The following is a 20,886-nucleotide window of genomic DNA, read 5'->3' on the forward strand; positions in this document are numbered from 1 at the left end:
CTTCTTCGTTAATGACATGGCCACAATATGATATTTGTTTCTGGAAAAATTCGCACTTGGGGTGATTTGCTCGTAGGCCCCGTTCTCTCAGCCTCGTGAGCACCTGCTCCAAGTTGGCAAGGTGCTCGTTGTCGTTTTCTCCTGTTACAAGGATGTCGTCTAGGTAGCATTGAGTCCCCGGAATCCCTTGCAGGACTTGCTCCATGGCTCTTTGCCAGATAGCTGGAGCTGATGCTACTCCAAAAACCAGTCGATTGTACTGGTACAGGCCTTTGTGTGTGTTTATCAGGAGATACTTTTTAGAGGCCTCTTCAACCTCCATCTGTAGATATGCCTGTGCCAAGTCAATTTTGGTGAAACGTTTCCCTCCGGATAGTGAGGCGAAAATATCTTCTATCCTCGGAAGAGGATACTGTACCGTGTGAAGAACCGGGTTTACAGTCACCTTGAAGTCCCCACAGATGCGAATTTTTCTCTGTTCTTCAGATTTATCATTATTCAACGTTTTCTTCATGACCGGGACGATGGGTGTTGCCCACTCGCTCCAATCTACCTTGGATAATACGCCTGCGTTTTCCAAATTCTCCAGCTCTGCCTCGACGGCTGGACGAATTGCGTATGGCACCGGCCTTGCCTTAAAAAACTTGGGAATTGCCGCATCTTCCACTTTTATTGAGGCGGTGGCGCCTTTCAGGGTTCCTAGTTCCTGTTGAAACACTTCTTTGCCGTTAGCCAAGATTTCTTTTAATCGTCCAGGTATGACGTCATCATCATTTTTTTTCTTACTGGTCACCGTCAGTGCCTGAATGGAGTGCCAGTCTAAACGTATCTTTCTGATCCATTCACGTCCCAACAACGGTGGACCACCATCTTGCAGAACGTATAAATACAACTTCTGTATTTCCTTGCCGTTGTATACAACAGGCACCCTTATTTTCCCTCTGAGGTATACTTTCTGCCCCGTATATGTCTTCAAGATAATAGATGTGTCTTTCAAAGGTATATGCGGAAATAGCCGCTCGTAATCCCGTCGACTCATGACGGTCAGAGCTGATCCTGTATCTAGCTCCATTTTGACTGGGGACCCCGCTATCGTGAGGGTAACCCAAATGGTCTGGTAATCTTCTTTGGCAATTACATTATGTAATTTGAGACAGCTTAGTCTCTTGTTTCCGGAGTCGCTATCGCTCTTCTGGTCTTCGGAGCTACTGTCCATCATCATTTGTACCTTTCTGTACTTTTCCTTATTGACCTTTTTACTGTCAGCGGATTTTTTTCCAGATCTGTATACACGTGCAATGTGTCCCATCTTTCCGCATTGCCTGCATGCTTTGTCCTTGAACCAGCAGTCCTTCTGGTCATGGGTGGATCTGCCGCAGCGATAACATCTCTCGAAACCCCGTGTCATTTCATGGTTGCCGAAGTCCTGTGGCTTTTGCTGTATCTCTGCAGCTCCTCTTGCTGCTGCTTCGTATGATACAGCCACACTGAAAGCCTTGTCCAGTGTCAAATCTTTCTCAGAAAGTAGTCTTTTCTGTGTTCCTTCGCTTAGGAGACCGCAGACGAATTTGTCTCGTAGAGAATCTGCCAGTCCTGCCCCGAATTGGCAGTGCTTTGACAGCTTTCGTAATTCGGTGAGGTAATCAGCGTTACTTTCATTCTTGTGCTGATTCCTCCTGAAGAATTTGAATCGTTCCGCTATCAGCAGCAGTGTTGGGTTTAAGTGCTCCTGTAAGGTATCAACAATCTCCTTAAAATTCTTGTCCATCGGTTTGGCTGGGGTGATCAAGTTTCGTAACAGCCCGTATGTCCTTGCGCCCATCAGATTTAGAAGTACCGATGCCTTTTTATCATCCGCTACTTCATTCGCCTTGCAATATACCTCCACTCTTTCCACATATGTGGTCCAATCTTCTATATCACTATCGAAAGCAGTAATATTGCCAGTCTTCGGCATCTTGAAAATCTAAAAGGGCGCTTCCCGCGCTTTTCCTCCATCCCCGATGGATCAAAATGGCGCCTCCCGCGCTTTTCTTTCTTCCCCGCCGAGTTAAGATGGCGCCTCCCGCGCTTTCCCGCCGCTGCCGCTGCTGCCAACGCTGTTCTCCGCGGTTCCCGTTGTGACCTGCAGCTTTTCGCGGTATTTCTATTTTTTTTTATATATATCTCTTAAATAGTTTCTCCGTTACTTGGAGAACCGTTCCCGTCATGGAGCGGACCCTCTGGGACTTTCCCCTCCCTCTGCTCGGTCCGAACGCCGACCTGCTTTGCAGCACCGGCCGCCCCCTGAGTGCTCCACCCTCTGTCTCTCTTTGCTTCTGCTTCCCGACTCGCTGCCCGGCCCCGTTGCAGAGCCACCCGATCGAGCTCTAGCCCGCCGCAGCCCAGGAAGGATCAGTGCACTACCTGCCACCAGCCCGTTTAGCTGGTGAAACCACAGTTTTTTGTTTTTTTTTCTTGCTTCTGGCTTCGACCTTCGTCTGAGGAATCGATCCCCTTGAGGTGCTGCCGAATTGCAGGTAAGTTCGTTTCTAACTCGTCGCCACTGTTAGATCCGTGTGTTAATGGCAACACGGAATGCAGGAGTTGATTTAACAAGTGTTTACTAAACAAAGTCTGGAGGTGAACTAAACTACACAAGTCGCTACACAGGCTTATATACCCGAGTGGTCACTACTGGTACTACAGTATACAGGGGCTTCAAAAACATAGTTCCTCTTAAAGGTACATACACTACAGTACGGGCTTTGTTGGTGTGTGTGACCTTCTGCGGGGAGATACAGAGAGGAGTGGCGATTAATGATCACAGGAACAGAACTGGTTATTGAGGGAGTGTCCCAGAATTCAACAGAAATAGATTTTGTGTCATTGTATTAAATGGAGTGGAAGGGAGCAGCTAGGAGTGGGTGTCCTGGGGCCAATATTTATCCCTCAGCCAACATCACTAAAACAGATTATCTGGTCATTATCACATTGCCGATTGTGGGATCTTGCTGTGTGCAAATTGGCTGCTGCGTTTCCTATATTACAAGAGAGAATACAATTCAAAAAACAACTTCATTGGCTCTAAAGTGCTTTGGGACGTCCTGAGGTGGTGAAAGGCGCTATAGAAATGCAAGTCTTTCATTCTTTATGTGCAGCGTCAGTCGAACTCATTCTGACTTGGTAAGGCCGCAAATAACCAAAAGATGGAGTAAGAAAGAACTATATACCCACTTATCACATCCGCAAGGTGTCCTAAAGTGCTTCCCGGCCCTTAAGTTACTTTGGAACTACAGTCAGTCATTGTTGATATATCGGCAAACAAACTCAGAAGCCGAGTTCGACAAAGAGCATCCAAATAAATAACCTGTTTATCTGGTTCTGGAGGTGGTTAATGGAACACTTTAGGGCAGAAATCTTCGAATTGTGCCGCAGGATGTTTTACATCCGCCTGGGTTAATGTCTCAATTGAAAAAAGGCACTTCACACAATGCATGACCCCCTCTGTACTTCACTGAACAGATTGAGCATCGATCATGTGCTCAAACCTGAGGTGGGGCCCAAACCCAAAACTAGAGGGCTGAGAGGCATCAACTGGACACAGTGCTCAAGGTGGGTCTGACCAGAACTGGACACAGTGCTCAAGGTGGGTCTGACCAGAACTGGACACAGTGCTCAAGGTGGGTCTGACCAGAACTGGACACAGTGCTCAAGGTGGGTCTGACCAGAACTGGACACAGAGCTCAAGGTGGGTCTGACCAGAACTGGACATAGTGCTCAAGGTGGGTCTGACCAGAACTGGACACAGTGCTCAAGGTGGGTCTGACCAGAACTGGACACAGTGCTCAAGGTGGGTCTGACCAGAACTGGACATAGTGCTCAAGGTGGGTCTGACCAGAACTGGACACAGTGCTCAAGGTGGGTCTGACCAGAACTGGACACAGTGCTCAAGGTGGGTCTGACCAGAACTGGACATAGTGCTCAAGGTGGGTCTGACCAGAACTGGACACAGTGCTCAAGGTGGGACTGACCAGAACTGGACACAGTGCTCAAGGTGGGTCTGACCAGAACTGGACATAGTGCTCAAGGTGGGTCTGACCAGAACTGGACACAGTGCTCAAGGTGGGACTGACCAGAACTGGACACAGTGCTCAAGGTGGGTCTGACCAGAACTGGACATAGTGCTCAAGGTGGGTCTGACCAGAACTGGACACAGTGCTCAAGGTGGGTCTGACCAGAACTGGACATAGTGCTCAAGGTGGGTCTGACCAGAACTGGACACAGAGCTCAAGGTGGGTCTAACCAGAACTGGACACAGTGCTCAAGGTGGGTCTGACCAGAACTGGACACAGTGCTCAAGGTGGGTCTGACCAGAACTGGACACAGTGCTCAAGGTGGGTCTAACCAGAACTGGACACCGTGCTCAAGGTGGGACTGACCAGAACTGGAGACACAGCTCAAGGTGGGTCTAACCAGAACTGGACACAGTGCTCAAGGTGGGTCTAACCAGAACTGGACACCGTGCTCAAGGTGGGTCTGACCAGAACTGGACACAGTGCTCAAGGTGGGACTGACCAGAACTGGAGACACAGCTCAAGGTGGGTCTAACCAGAACTGGACACAGTGCTCAAGGTGGGTCTGACCAGAACTGGACACAGTGCTCAAGGTGGGTCTGACCAGATCTGGACACAGTGCTCAAGGTGGGTCTGACCAGAACTGGACACAGAGCTCAAGGTGGGTCTAACCAGAACTGGACACAGTGCTCAAGGTGGGTCTGACCAGAACTGGACACAGTGCTCAAGGTGGGTCTGACCAGAACTGGACACAGTGCTCAAGGTGGGTCTGACCAGAACTGGACACAGTGCTCAAGGTGGGTCTAACCAGAACTGGACACAGTGCTCAAGGTGGGTCTGACCAGAACTGGACACAGTGCTCAAGGTGGGTCTGACCAGAACTGGACACAGTGCTCAAGGTGGGTCTGACCAGAACTGGACACAGTGCTCAAGGTGGGTCTGACCAGAACTGGACACAGTGCTCAAGGTGGGTCTGACCAGAACTGGACACAGTGCTCAAGGTGGGTCTGACCAGAACTGGACACAGTGCTCAAGGTGCGGTCTGACCAGAACTGGACACAGTGCTCAAGGTGGGACTGACCAGAACTGGACACAGTGCTCAAGGTGGGTCTGACTAGAACTGGACACAGTGCTCAAGGTGGGTCTGACCAGAACTGGACACAGTGCTCAAGGTGGGTCTGACCAGAAATGAACACAGTGCTCAAGGTGTGTCTGACCAGAACTGGACACAGAGCTCCAGGTGGGTCTAACCAGAGCTGGACACAGTGCTCAATGTGGGTCTGACCAGAACTGGACACAGTGCTCAAGGTGGGTCTGACCAGAACTGGACACAGAGCTCAAGGTGGGTCTGACCAGAACTGGACACAGAGCTCCAGGTGGGTCTAACCAGAACTGGACACAGTGCTCAAGGTGGGTCTGACCAGAACTGGACACAGTGCTCAAGGTGGGTCTGACCAGAACTGGGCACAGTGCTCAAGGTGGGACTGACCAGAACTGGACACAGTGCTCAAGGTGGGTCTGACCAGAACTGGACACAGGGCTCAAGGTGGGACTGACCAGAACTGGACACAGTGCTCAAGGTGGGTCTAACCAGAACTGGACACAATGCTCAAGGTGGGTCTGACCAGAACTGGACACAGTGCTCAAGGTGGGTCTGACCAGAACTGGACACAATGCTCAAGGTGGGTCTGACCAGAACTGGACACAGTGCTCAAGGTGGGACTGACCAGAACTGGACACAGTGCTCAAGGTGGGTCTGACCAGAACTGGACACAGTGCTCAAGGTGGGTCTGACCAGAACTGGACACAGTGCTCAAGGTGGGTCTGACCAGAACTGGACACAGAGCTCAAGGTGGGACTGACCAGAACTGGACACAGTGCTCAAGGTGGGTCTGACCAGAACTGGACACAGTGCTCAAGGTGGGTCTGACCAGAACTGGACACAGTGCTCAAGGTGGGACTGACCAGAACTGGACACTGTGCTCAAGGTGGGTCTGACCAGAACTGGACCCAGTGCTCAAGGTGGGTCTGACCAGAACTGGACACAGTGCTCAAGGTGGGACTGACCAGAACTGGACACAGTGCTCAAGGTGGGACTGACCAGAACTGGACACAGTGCTCAAGGTGGGTCTGACCAGAACTGGACACAATGCTCAAGGTGGGACTGACCAGAACTGGACACAGTGCTCAAGGTGGGTCTGACCAGAACTGGACACAGTGCTGAAGGTGGGTCTGACCAGAACTGGACACAGTGCTGAAGGTGGGTCTGACCAGAACTGGACACAGTGCTCAAGGTGGGTCTGACCAGAACTGGACACAGTGCTCAAGGTGGGTCTGATCAGAACTGGACACCGTGCTCAAGGTGGGACTGACCAGAACTGGACACAGTGCTCAAGGTGGGTCTGACCAGAACTGGACACAGTGCTCAAGGTGGGTCTGACCAGAACTGGACACAGTGCTCAAGGTGGGTCTGACCAGAACTGGACACAGTGCTCAAGGTGGGTCTGACCAGAACTGGACACAGTGCTCAAGGTGGGTCTGACCAGAACTGGACACTGTGCTCAAGGTGGGTCTGACCAGAACTGGACACAGAGCTCAAGGTGGGACTGACCAGAACTGGACACAGTGCTCAAGGTGGGTCTGACCAGAACTGGACACAGTGCTCAAGGTGGGTCTGACCAGAACTGGACACAGTGCTCAAGGTGGGACTGACCAGAACTGGACACTGTGCTCAAGGTGGGTCTGACCAGAACTGGACCCAGTGCTCAAGGTGGGTCTGACCAGAACTGGACACAGTGCTCAAGGTGGGACTGACCAGAACTGGACACAGTGCTCAAGGTGGGACTGACCAGAACTGGACACAGTGCTCAAGGTGGGTCTGACCAGAACTGGACACAATGCTCAAGGTGGGACTGACCAGAACTGGACACAGTGCTCAAGGTGGGTCTGACCAGAACTGGACACAGTGCTGAAGGTGGGTCTGACCAGAACTGGACACAGTGCTGAAGGTGGGTCTGACCAGAACTGGACACAGTGCTCAAGGTGGGTCTGACCAGAACTGGACACAGTGCTCAAGGTGGGTCTGATCAGAACTGGACACCGTGCTCAAGGTGGGACTGACCAGAACTGGACACAGTGCTCAAGGTGGGTCTGACCAGAACTGGACACAGTGCTCAAGGTGGGTCTGACCAGAACTGGACACAGTGCTCAAGGTGGGTCTGACCAGAACTGGACACTGTGCTCAAGGTGGGTCTGACCAGAACTGGACACAGTGCTCAAGGTGGGTCTGACCAGAACTGGACACAGTGCTGAAGGTGTGTCTGATCAGAACTGGACACAGTGCTCAAGGTGGGTCTGATCAGAACTGGACACAGTGCTCAAGGTGGGTCTGACCAGAAGTGGACACAGTGCTCAGAGTTTTGAGCCGTTGTAATCTCATTTATATTAAAGCCATTAATTTAGCAGGAGCTAACTGTGCTCGGTCTGGTTTCTCACCTGCTGCTGAAACCCTCATCCATGCTTTTGTCACCTCCAGACTTGACTATTCCGATGCTCTCCTGGCCGGCTGCCCATCTTCCACCCTCAATAAACTTAAACTCATCCAAAGCTCTGCTGTCCATATCCTAACTCGCACCAAGTCCCGTTCACCCATCGCCCCTGTGCTTGCTGACCTACACTGGCTCACGGTCCGGCAACGCTGCAATTTTAAAATTCTCATCCTTGTTTTCATATCCCTCCATAGCCTCGCCCTTCCTTATCTCGGTAACCTCCTCCATCCCTACAACCCTCCGAGATATCTGCGCTCCTCCAATTCTGACCACAGTGGTAGTTGGTAGCACCCTCGCTCGCCTCTGAGTCAGAAGGTTGTGGGTGTAAGTCCCACTTCAGAGACTTGAGCACAAAAATCTAAGCTGACACTCCAGTGCAGTACTGAGGGAGTGTTTGTGATGAGACGGTAAACCGATGCCCTATCTGCCCTCTCAAGTGGACGTGAAAATTCTATGGCACTATTTCGAAGAAGAGCAGGGGAGTTATCCTGTGTGTCCTAGCCAATATTTAGCTCTCAATCAACATCACTAAAACAGATTATCTGGTCATTATCACATTGTTATTTGTGGGAGCTTGCTGTGAGCAAATTGGCTGCCGCGTTTCCTACATTACAGCAGTGACTGCACTTCAAAAAGTACGACTGGAGAGCGCTTTGGAACGTCCGGTGGTCGTGAAAGAGGCGATATAAATGGAAGTCAGTCTTTCATTCCTTCTCTTGCACACCCCGATTTTAATCGCTCTACCATTGGTGGCCGTGCCTTCAGCTGCCTGGGCCCTGGGCTCTGGAATCCCCTCCCTGAACCTCTCCGCTTCTCCGCCTCTCTCTCCTCTTTAAGACGCTCTATAAAACCTACCTCTTTGACCAATTTTTTGGTCACCTGTCCTTATATACAGGAAACTTTGTGATATCCGGCACCGACGGGACCGGCGTGTTGCCGATCTATCAAAAGTGCCGGACATACAAAGTTAATGTTGAAGCATACGGAGGTTTTCATCTCCGTATCTGACAACAAACACTGTTGCTTAGCAACAGCTTCTAAAGAGTCGTCTGCAGCTGCAAGCGTCTCTAGCTGAAGCTGTTGCTATAGCTGCAGACCTTGCAGTGGCTGACTGGGAAAAAAAAAGAATGAGATCTAAAAAAACTTACAGAAAACGACTCCTGATTTTTGCCGTCAGATCGAGTATTCTGGACATACAACCTCCAGATAAACCAAAGTTTCCTGTATGTGGCTTAAATTTTGTTTGATAACACTCCAGTGAAGCGGCATTTGACATTTTACTACGTTAAAGGTGCTATATGAATGCAAGTTGTTGTTGTATTCCCTTGTGAATACTTGGGAGCAAATAATCCTCTTTTTTAGTCCCATTTTGCATTAGCCGTGACTTATCTCGGAGTCAGAAGGTTGTGGGTTTCGAGTCCCACTCCAGAGGCTTGAGCCCATAATCCAGGCCGACACTCCCAGTGCCGTGCTGAGGGAGCGCTGCACTGTGGGAGGTGCCGTCTTTCGGATGAGACGTTAAACCGAGGCCCTGTCTGCCCTCTCAGGTGGATGTAAAAGATCCTATGGCCACTATTGGAAGAAGAGCAGGGGGGAGTTATCCCCGGTGTCCTGGGGCCAATATTTATCCCTCAACCAGCATCATTAAAAAAACAGATTATCTGGTCATTATCTCAGTGCTGTTTGCGGGCCCTTGCTGTGCGCAAATTGTCTGCCACGTTTCCCACAGTACAACAGTGACCAGGCTTCAAAATGTGCTTCATTGGCTGTGAAGTGCTTTGGGACGTCCTGAGGTCATGAAAGGCGCTATAGAAATGCAGGTCTTGCTCACTTTTTGCATCTTTTATGATTCTCGCCTCTTACTGTTATGTCACTGAAAGAATTCCTCACTGTTCTGTTTTACGGAGGTGACTTTTCCTCTTTGTTTCACGTCTGATATGTTTAATGATCCGTGTAGGGTCGTGTGTGGCAGGCTTGATGGCCAAGCTGGTCGATTCCTGCCATGATTTTCGTATCTTCGTATAAATTTCCTTCTCTCCTTTTGATAACCCACTGTAATCCGCTTCCATTTACCCACAGACCCAGTCTCGGTTTCATTGGTGCAGATCACCTTCCCCGCGCTAGTTCCTCACGATAACGCAGTGCCTGAGCTCAGTACAGTCGCTGCTCTAATCAGGTCAAATGGTGATGTTAATCGTGCAGCTAATACAACGGGAAGGGTTAAACGAGTTGCTGTCCTAGCTCCGTGTTACACCTGGCCCAGCTCCGTGTTACACCTGTCCCTAGCTCCGTGTTACACCTGTCCCAGCTCCGTGTTACACCTGTCCCAGCTCCGTGTTACACCTGGCCCAGCTCCGTGTTACACCTGTCCCCAGCTCCGTGTTACACCTGTCCCAGCACCGTGTTACACCTGTCCCAGCTCCGTGTTACACCTGTCCCAGCTCCGTGTTACACCTGTCCCAGCACCGTGTTACACCTGGCCCAGCTCCGTGTTACACCTGTCCCAGCTCCGTGTTACACCTGTCCCAGCTCCGTGTTACACCTGGCCCAGCACCGTGTTACACCTGTCCCAGCTCCGTGTTACACCTGTCCCAGCTCCGCGTTACACCTGTCCCAGCTCCGTGTTACACCTGTCCCAGCTCCGTGTTACACCTGTCCCAGCTCCGTGTTACACCTGGCCCAGCTTCGTGTTACACCTGTCCCAGCTCCGTGTTACACCTGTCCCAGCTCCGTGTTACACCTGTCCCAGCTCCGTGTTACACCTGGCCCAGCTCCGTGTTACACCTGTCCCAGCTCCGTGTTACGCCGGTCCCAGCTCCGTGTTACACCTGTCCCAGCTCCGTGTTACACCTGTCCCAGCTCCGTGTTACACCTGGCCCAGCTCCGTGTTACACCTGTCCCCAGCTCCGTGTTACACCTGGCCCAGCTCCGTGTTACACCTGTCCCCAGCTCCGTGTTACACCTGTCCCAGCTCCGTGTTACACCTGTCCCAGCTCCGGGTTACACCTGTCCCAGCTCCGGGTTACACCTGTCCCAGCTCAGTGTTACACCTGTCCCAGCTCCGTGTTACACCTGTCCCAGCTCCGTGTTACACCTGGCCCAGCTCCGTGTTACACCTGTCCCAGCTCCGTGTTACACCTGTCCCAGCTCCGTGTTACACCTGGCCCAGCTCCGTGTTACACCTGGCCCAGCTCCGTGTTACACCTGTCCCAGCACCGTGTTACACCTGTCCCAGCTCCGTGTTACACCTGTCCCAGCTCCGTGTTACACCTGGCCCAGCTCCGTGTTACACCTGTCCCCTGCTCCGTGTTACACCGGTCCCCAGCTCCGTGTTACACCTGTCCCCAGCTCCGTGTTACACCTGGCCCAGCTCCGTGTTACACCTGTCCCAGCTCCGTGTTACACCTGTCCCAGCACCGTGTTACACCTGTCCCCAGCTCCGTGTTACACCTGTCCCCAGCTCCGTGTTACACCTGTCCCAGCTCCGTGTTACACCTGTCCCCAGCTCCATGTTACACCTGGCCCAGCTCCGTGTTACACCTGTCCCAGCACCGTGTTACACCTGTCCCAGCTCCGTGTTACACCTGGCCCAGCTCCGTGTTACACCTGGCCCAGCTCCGTGTTACACCTGTCCCAGCTCCGTGTTACACCTGGCCCCAGCCCCGTGTTACACCTGTCCCAGCTCCGTGTTACACCTGTCCCCAGCTCCGTGTTACACCTGGCCCAGCACCGTGTTACACCTGTCCCAGCTCCGTGTTACATCTGGCCCCAGCCCCGTGTTACACCTGTCCCAGCTCCGTGTTACACCTGTCCCAGCTCCGTGTTACACCTGTCCCAGCTCCGTGTTACACCTGGCCCAGCTCCGTGTTACACCTGTCCCAGCACCGTGTTACACCTGGCCCAGCTCCGTGTTACACCTGGCCCAGCTCCGTGTTACACCTGTCCCAGCTCCGTGTTACACCTGGCCCAGCTCCGTGTTACACCTGTCCCCAGCTCCGTGTTACACCGGTCCCAGCTCCGTGTTACACCTGTCCCCAGCTCCGTGTTACACCTGGCCCAGCTCCGTGTTACACCTGTCCCAGCTCCGTGTTACACCTGGCCCAGCTCCGTGTTACACCTGGCCCAGCTCCGTGTTACACCTGGCCCAGCTCCGTGTTACACCTGGCCCCAGCCCCGTGTTACACCTGTCCCAGCTCCGTGTTACACCTGGCCCCAGCCCCGTGTTACACCTGTCCCAGCTCCGTGTTACACCTGTCCCCAGCTCCGTGTTACACCTGGCCCAGCACCGTGTTACACCTGTCCCAGCTCCGTGTTACACCTGGCCCCAGCCCCGTGTTACACCTGTCCCAGCTCCGTGTTACACCTGTCCCAGCTCCGTGTTACACCTGTCCCAGCTCCGTGTTACACCTGTCCCAGCTCCGTGTTACACCTATCCCAGCTCTGTGTTACACCTGTCCCCAGCTCCGTGTTACACCTGGCCCAGCTCCGTGTTACACCTGTCCCAGCACCGTGTTACACCTGTCCCAGCTCCGTGTTACACCTGTCCCAGCTCCGTGTTACACCTGGCCCAGCTCCGTGTTACACCTGTCCCAGCTCCGTGTTACACCTGGCCCAGCTCCATGTTACACCTGTCCCAGCTCCGTGTTACACCTGTCCCAGCTCCATGTTACACCTGTCCCCAGCCCCGTGTTACACCTGTCCCAGCTCTGTGTTACACCTGTCCCAGCTCCATGTTACACCTGTCCCCAGCCCCGTGTTACACCTGTCCCAGCTCTGTGTTACACCTGGCCCAGCTCTGTGTTACACCTGTCTCATGTGCGCCCCTAGATTTGAACTGTTCTGTGCCCAGCTACTGTACGGGGGAAAAGTACAAAATTCTAATCCTGAGGTCGGTGTCACTGAATACGACAGGGTGAGTGTGAGAATCCCATTAACCTTTTGAGGGCTGACCGAGTCAATCAGCAGATTTGCCAGGGTCAGAACGTACAAGTTAGATAAAGATCAGGCAGAAGCCGATGTGCTGGGAGCTGCAGCAGTTCCTCCCGGGATTGAGATGCTGTGAGTGAACAGGCTCCTTTGATACAGGAAGTGGTCTGATCAATTGCTGAAACGCTACCAGCTCGCTGGTAACTCACTGAAATAAGTTAGCTCACACGCACTGGCAACTGTGAGGGATCACAGAATCCAAGCAGCCCCTTCATATAAAGTGCAGAATAAGTGTGCCCAACCCAATGGTCAATCGCCCTCCATCGGAGGGACTTGCTCAAACACGAACGCACCAAATTAGCAACTTCTCAAAACTATGGAATCGGCAGCATCATCACAACGACAAGATCACCAATGGCCACAGGAAAAAGCAGCAATCTTCAACCTCTCCCACTCACAATCTCACTCTCCGCTACAGTTACTGCTACTGATACTCTTACACTCGCTGTTACTGATACTCTTACACTCTCTGTTACTGATACTCTTACACTCTCTGTTACTGATACTCTTACACTCGCTGTTACTGATACTCTTACACTCTCTGTTACTGATACTCTTACACTCTCTGTTACTGATACTCTTACACTCTCTGTTACTGATACTCTTACACTCGCTGTTACTGATACTCTTACACTCTGTTACTGATACTCTTACACTCGCTGTTACTGATACTCTTACACTCGCTGTTACTGATACTCTTACACTCTCTGTTACTGATACTCTTACACTCTCTGTTACTGATACTCTTACACTCGCTGTTACTGATACTCTTACACTCTGTTACTGATACTCTTACACTCTCTGTTACTGATACTCTTGCACTCTCTGTTACTGATACTCTTACACTCGCTGTTACTGATACTCTTACACTCTCTGTTACTGATACTCTTACACTCTCTGTTACTGATACTCTTACACTCTCTGTTACTGATACTCTTACACTCTCTGTTACTGATACTCTTACACTCGCTGTTACTGATACTCTTACACTCTCTGTTACTGATACTCTTACACTCTCTGTTATTGATACTCTTACACTCTCTGTTACTGATACTCTTACACTCTCTGTTACTGATACTCTTACACTCGCTGTTACTGATACTCTTACACTCGCTGTTACTGATACTCTTACACTCTCTGTTACTGATACTCTTACACTCTCTGTTACTGATACTCTTACACTCTCTGTTACTGATACTCTTACACTCTCTGTTACTGATACTCTTACACTCTCTGTTACTGATACTCTTACACTCTCTGTTGCTGATACTCTTACACTCTCTGTTACTGATACTCTTACACTCGCTGTTACTGATACTCTTACACTCTCTGTTACTGATACTCTTACACTCGCCGTTACTGATACTCTTACACTCTGTTACTGATACTCTAACACTCTGTTACTGATACTCTTACACTCTCTGTTACTGATACTCTTACACTCTGTTACTGATACTCTTACACATTTATAATATTGTTATACAATGTTACTGATACTCTTACACTCTCTGTTACTGATACTCTTACACTCTCTGTTACTGATACTCTTACACTCTCTGTTACTGATACTCTTACACTGTGTTACTGATACTCTTACACTCTCTGTTACTGATACTCTTGCACTCTCTGTTACTGATACTCTTACACTCTGTTACTGATACTCTTGCACTTTCTGTTACTGATAGATTTACACTCTCTGTTACTGATATTCCTGCACAGTTACTTATATTCTTACACATTTATAATGATATTGTTATACAATGTTATTGATATTCTTACACTCTGTTATGACATACACACTGAAACACACACAGAAATACTCAAATTTAAAAATATTGAATTACAGACGCACACTCTAAATACAGGCAAGCTTAAGCACATGTACATACACATAGCAATACGCTGATATATTGAAACATATACATGCTCTGAAACACACACACTGAAATACACACACTGAAACACACACACACACACAGGTCCACACACACACACACACACAGACCCACACTCCATATTCCATATTCAATTAGAGGGTGAGAAGGTTGGATCTCAAACCAGCATACTGAGCTTGAATAAAGGAGGCTATGAAGGTATGAGAGCGGAATTGATTAGAGTGGACTGGGAAAATAGATTAAAGGGTAAGACGGTACATGATCAGTGGTGTACATTTAAGGAGTTATTTTACAACTTTCAAAAAATATATATTCCACTGAGGAAAAAAGGGTGTAAAAGAAATGACAGCCATCCGTGGCTAAGTAAAGTAATTAAGAATAGTATCCGACTAAAAACAAGGGCATATAAATTAGCCAAATCTAGTGGGAGGATAGAAGATTGGGAAGTCTTCAAAAGACAACAAAAAATAACTAAAAGATTGATTAAGAAAGGGAAGATAGATTATGAAAGTAAATTAGCAAAAAATATAAAAACAGATAGCAAGAGTTTCTATAGTTATATAAAAAGAAAAAGGGTGGCTAAAGTAAATGTTGGTCCCTTAGAGGATGAGACCGGGAAATTAATGGTGGGAAACATGGAGATGGCAAAAACGCTGAACAAATATTTTGCATCAGTCTTTACAGTAGGGGACACTAAGAATATCCCAACACTGGACAAACAGGGGGCTCTAGGGGGGGAGGAGCTAAATACGATTAAAATCACTAAGGAATTGGTACTCGGTAAAATAATGGGACTCAAGGCAGATAAATCCCCTGGACCTGATGGCTTACATCCTAGGGTCTTGAGGGAAGTGGTGGTAGGGATTGTGGATGCATTGGTAATAATTTTCCAAAACTCCCTGGACTCAGCAAAGGTCCCGGCAGTTTGGAAAACTGCTAATGTAACACCCTTATTTAAAAAGGGTAGTAGGCAGAAGGCTGGAAACTATAGACCAGTTAGCCTAACATCTGTGGTTGGTAAAATTTTGGAGTCCATTATTAAGGAGACAGTAACGGGACATTTGGATAAACATAATTTAATAGGACAAAGTCAGCATGGTTTTATGAAGGGGAAGTCATGTTTGACAAATTTGCTTGAGTTCTTTGAGGACGTAACATACAGGGTGGATAAAGGGGAACCAGTGGACGTAGTGTATTTAGACTTCCAAAAGGCATTTGACAAGGTGCCACACAAAAGATTATTGCTCAAGATAAAAAATCACGGGTGGAGGATTGGTTATCTAACAGAAAGCAGAGAGTTGGGATAAATGGTTCGTTCTCAGACTGGCAATCAGTAGCTAGTGGTGTTCCACAGGGGTCAGTGCTGGGTCCCCAACTCTTTACAATCTATATTAACGATTTGGAGGAGGGGACCGAGTGTAACATATCAAAGTTTGCAGATGATACAAAGATGGGAGGGAAAGTAGTGAGTGAGGAGGACATAAAAAACCTGCAAAGGGACATAGACAGGCTAAGTAAGTGGGCAGAGATTTGGCAGATGGAATACAATACTGGAAAGTGTGAGGTTATGCACTTTGGCAGGAAAAATCATAGAGCAAGCTATTATCTTAATGGTAAGAAACTGGAAAGTACTGCAGTACAAAGGGATCTGGGGGTCCTGGTGCACAAAACTCAAAAAGTTAGTATGCAGGTGCAGCAGGTGATCAAGAAGGCCAATGGAATGCTGGCTTTTATTGTTAGGGGGATAGAATATAAAAACAGGGAAGTATTGCTGCAGTTATACAAGGTATTGGTGAGACCGCACCTGGAATACTGTATACAGTTTTGGTGTCCATACTTAAGAAAAGACATACAGTACTTGCTCTCGAGTCAGTGCAAAGAAGGTTCACTCGTTTAATCCCGGGGATGAGGGGGTGGACATATGAGGAGAGGTTGAGTAGATTGGGGCTCTACTCATTGGAGTTCAGAAGAATGAGAGGCGATCTTAATGAAACATATAAGATTGTGAAGGGGTTGGATCGGGTGGATGCAGGGAGGATGTTCCCAATGATGGGTGAAACTAGAACTAGGGGGCATAGTCTTAGAATAAGGGGCTGCTGTTTTAAAACTGAGATGAGGAGAAACTTCTTCACTCAGAGGGTAGTAGGTCTGTGGAATTTGCTGCCCCAGAAAGCTGTGGAAGCTACATCATTAAATAAATTTAAAACAGAAATACAGTTTCCTAGAAGTAAAGGGAATTAAGGGTTACGGGGAGCGGGTAGGAAATTGGACATGAGTCTAGGTTCGGATCGGTCATGGGCCTGTGGGTAGTGGAGTGGGCCCAGGGGCCGTGTAGCCTGGTTCTGCTCCTACTTCTTGTGTTCTAATTCTGTGTTAGATTTCAGGAGATGGTTCTATTCACAGGGATTAGTGGAGACCTCGGGAACAGGCTGCCAGCTAGGAGTCCTTCAAGAGTAAATTGGGCCTGTTCCTGGCTGGGGTGGAGATCATCTTTTACAGAAGGTAAGTACTGCAGGAAATACAGGGACAGAGTGATCTCCTGGACGAGTTTCGATCGCTTAGATGGGTCGGAGAGGAATTTCCCAGATTTTTTCTCCCAAATTGGCCATTGGGTTTTTTATCTGTTTTTTTGCCTCTCCCGGGAGATCACATGGGTTCGGGTGGGATGGAGAGTGATAGTAGATTTGAGGTTAGGATCAGATCAGCCATGATCTTATTGAATGGCGGAGCAGGCTCGAGGGGCCGATTGGCCTGCTCCTGCTCCTATTTCTTATGTTCTTATGTTCACACACACACACATACAGATCCACACACACACACTGAAATACACACAACAACGACTTGTATTTATATAGCGCCCTCAAGATATTAAAACATCCCAAGGCGCTTCACAGGAGCGTTACAAAGCAAAGCTTGACACTGAGCCACATAAGGAGAAATGAGGGCAGATGACCAAAAGCTTGGTCAAAGAGGTAGGTTTTAAGGAGCGTCTTAAAGGAAGAAAGAGAGGTAGAGAGGCGGAGAGGTTTAGGGAGGGAATTCCAGAGCTTCGGGCCCAGGCAGCTGAAGGCAAGGCCGCCAATGGTTGAGCGATTATAATCAGGGATGCTCAAGAGGGCAGAATTAGATTAGCACAGATATCTCGGAGGGTGGTAGGGCTGGAGAAGATTTCAGAGATAGGGAGGGGCGAGGCCATGGAGGGATTTGAAAACAAGGTTGAGAATTCTGAAATCGAGGCGCTGCTTAACAGGGAGCCAATGTAGGTCAGCGGGCAAAGGGGTGATGGGTGAACGGGACTTGGTGCGAGTTAGGACACGGGCAGCCGAGTTTATGATGACCTCAAGTTTACGTAGAGTGGAATGTGGGAGGCCAGCCAGGAGTGCGTTGGAATAGTCAAGTCTAGAGGTAACAAAGGCATGAATGAGGGTTTCAGCAGTAGATGAGCTGAGTCGGGCGATGTTGCGGAGGTGGAAATAGGCGGTGTTAGTTATGCCGCGGACATGTGGTCGGAAGCTCATTTCAGGGTCAAATATGACACCAAGGTTGCGAACAGTGTGGTTCAGCCTCACAGATGCCAGGGAGAGGGATGGAGTCGGTGGCGAGGGAACGGAGTTCGTGGTGGGGACTGAAAACAATGGCTTCGGTCTTCCCAATATTTAGTTGGAGGAAATTTCTTCTCATCCAGTATTGGCTGTCGGACAAGCTGTTTGACAATTTAGAGACCGTGGAGGGGTCGAGAGAGGTGGTGCTGAGGTAGAGCTGGGAGTCGTCAGCGTACATGTGGAAACTGACGCTGTGTTTTCAGATGATGTCACCAAGGGGCAACATGTAGATGAGAAATAGGAGGAGGCCAAGGATAGCTCCTTGGGGGACACCAGAAGTAACGATGCGGGAGCGGGAAGAGAAGCCATTGCAGGTGATTCTCTGGCAACGATTAGATAGATAAGAATGGGACCAGGCGAGTGCAGTCCCAACCAGCTGGACGACGGTGGAGAGGCGTTGGAGGAGGATGGAGTGGTCAACCGTGTCAAAGGCTGCAGACAAGTCGAGAAAGACAAGGAGGGAGAGTTTACCTTTGTCACAGTCACACAGAATGTCATTTGTGACTTTGATGAGCGCCGTTTCGGTACTGTGGCAGGGGCGGAAACCTGATTGGAGGGATTCAAAGATGGGATTGTGGGAAAGATGGGCAGGGATTTGGGAGGCGACAACACGTTCAAGGACTTTGGAGAGGAAAGGGAGGTTGGAGATGGAGCACTAGTTTGCAAGGATGGAGGGGTTAAGGGTTGTTTTTTTGAGAGGGGTGATGACGGCAGATTAGAAGGACAGGGGGACAGTACCCGAGGAGAGAGAACCGTTAACAATATCAGCCAACACGGGAGCCAGAAAAGGAAGTCGGGTGGTCAGCAGTTTAGTAAAACACACTCACAATCTGAAACACACACACTGTGAAGCAGACACACACAAACACAATCTGAAACACACTCACTCGGAAATCACACATAGATGCACAGTGAAACACTCAATCTGAAACACACACACACACTGAAACACACACTCTCTGAAACACACACTCTCTGAAACACACACTCTCTGAAACACACACACACTGAAACACACACTCTGAAACACACACACACACTGAAACACACACTCTGAAACACACACTCTGAAACACACACACACTGAAACACACACTCTGAAACACACACACACTGAAACACACACACACTGAAACACACACACACTGAAACACACACACACACTCTGAAACACACACAGATGCACAATGACACACACACACTGAAACACAAGACACACACAATCTGAAACACACACAGATACTCTGAAACATACTCACTCGGACGCACAGACGCACACTGAAACATACACACAATCTGAAACATACACTCTGAAAAACACATACACACATACTCAAACACACTCACTCAGAAACACACACACACTCTGAAACACAGATATACTCTGAAACACAGATATACTCTGAAACACACTCACTCGGAAACACACACAGCGCACAATGAAACACACACACACACCAAAGTGCAAGGGGTGCAGTCGTTTGACTTCCCTCTGATTTAGAACTTCTGTATCTCAATCAAAATTAACTCTCTCAGCGCTGGTTGTCTTTTGGAGTTTCTGAGCTCAGGTCTTGCTAAGGGAAGATCCACACTTCAAACGCTGAAAGTGCTCCTCCAGACCCACAAAGTGGAGATAACCACGGCCCTGTGACACAAATCAGGGGCCTGCTGTTCTTCAGCTAGCTGGCCCTATGCAGGTGTCTGCTAATCGAGGTTACTCCAGGCACAGTCCATACTGTATACCGTACTGCGTCACACTGCCCTCAGTACAACAACACAACTTGCATTTATATAGCACCTTTGCCATCCCAAGGTGCTTCACAGGAGCGATTATCAAACAAAATTTGACACCGAGCCACATAAGGGACTATTAGGACAGGCGACCAGAAGCTTGGTCAAAGAGGTAGGTTTTATGAAGCGTCTTAAAGGAGGAGAGAGGTTTTTTTAGAATTCAGGTTTAAGGAAGGAATTCCAGAGCTCGGGGCCCAGGCAGCTGAAGGCACGGCCGCCAATGGTGGAGCGAAGAAAATCGAAGATGCGCAAGAGGCTGGAATTGGAGGAGCGCAGAGATCTGGGAGGGTTGTAAGGCTGGAGGAGGTTACAGAGATAGGGAGGAAGGAAAGGAGAAAGTATTAAATGTACCACATTACTCAGTACCTGGGCTCCAGAGACTGGGATCCACCCTCACCCACACACCATCCTGTCTGCACTCCGTGTTCACTGGCACCAACTCAAGCCACCACCACCAGCAGAGTTCCAGATTGCAACACAGATTTAGTGGGAATCACCTGGTGCTGGGCTGTTAACGGGAGAGGGGGCAGGACGCGGAGAGGTCTGAAGAGCAGCGAGACACCCGGACTCATAGCCCAGCTGGCTCAGAGTGGCATCAGGAGAGGTACTTGAGTCAACTCCTGGGGGTGGAGGAAGAATGTGTGTCACTCACCCCCTGACCCCACCCTCCTCTCCACTCCGCGCCTGTAAGCAAATTCGCTTCATTTGCATGCGGCAGGGCACGGGGCAAGGAGGCAGTGACAGGCACCAGAAAAACAACCACATCAAACAGCAGAGGCCTCTGCTGGAAGTTTGAAATCACTCTCTCGACCCAGATCGGCAAACTCTGCCCGGCAATACCTTCTGCTCACTCTCATTCACATTCAAATATTAACCCGTTCACCACCAACAGCTCGCTCTGGCCTGGCCCAGAGCTGTCAACACTTACTCCCTGATTTACACACTCCCGATTTACACACTCCTAATTTATCCCCACCCTGATTTACACACTCAATGTCTGGGTCTCTCA

At 49.5% G+C, this 20,886-nt stretch overlaps 1 protein-coding gene across 1 annotated transcript in view; it reads right to left on the minus strand.

Annotated features, from left to right (window-relative positions):
- LOC147109883 (POU domain, class 2, transcription factor 2-like) overlaps positions 1-20,494 on the minus strand; it is an 84,946-nt gene extending 64,452 nt beyond the window's left edge. Inside the window, exon 1 of the mRNA XM_086004223.1 lies at positions 20,244-20,494. The gene's annotated coding sequence lies outside the window, so the exon portion shown is untranslated. The remainder of the gene's footprint in view (positions 1-20,243) is intronic.
- Positions 20,495-20,886: the final 392 nt, after the last annotated feature.

Source organism: Somniosus microcephalus, chromosome 12 (genome assembly GCF_052327205.1).
Source record: "Somniosus microcephalus isolate GS21.2 chromosome 12, FLI_Smic_1.0, whole genome shotgun sequence".
Lineage (NCBI taxonomy): Eukaryota > Metazoa > Chordata > Chondrichthyes > Squaliformes > Somniosidae > Somniosus > Somniosus microcephalus.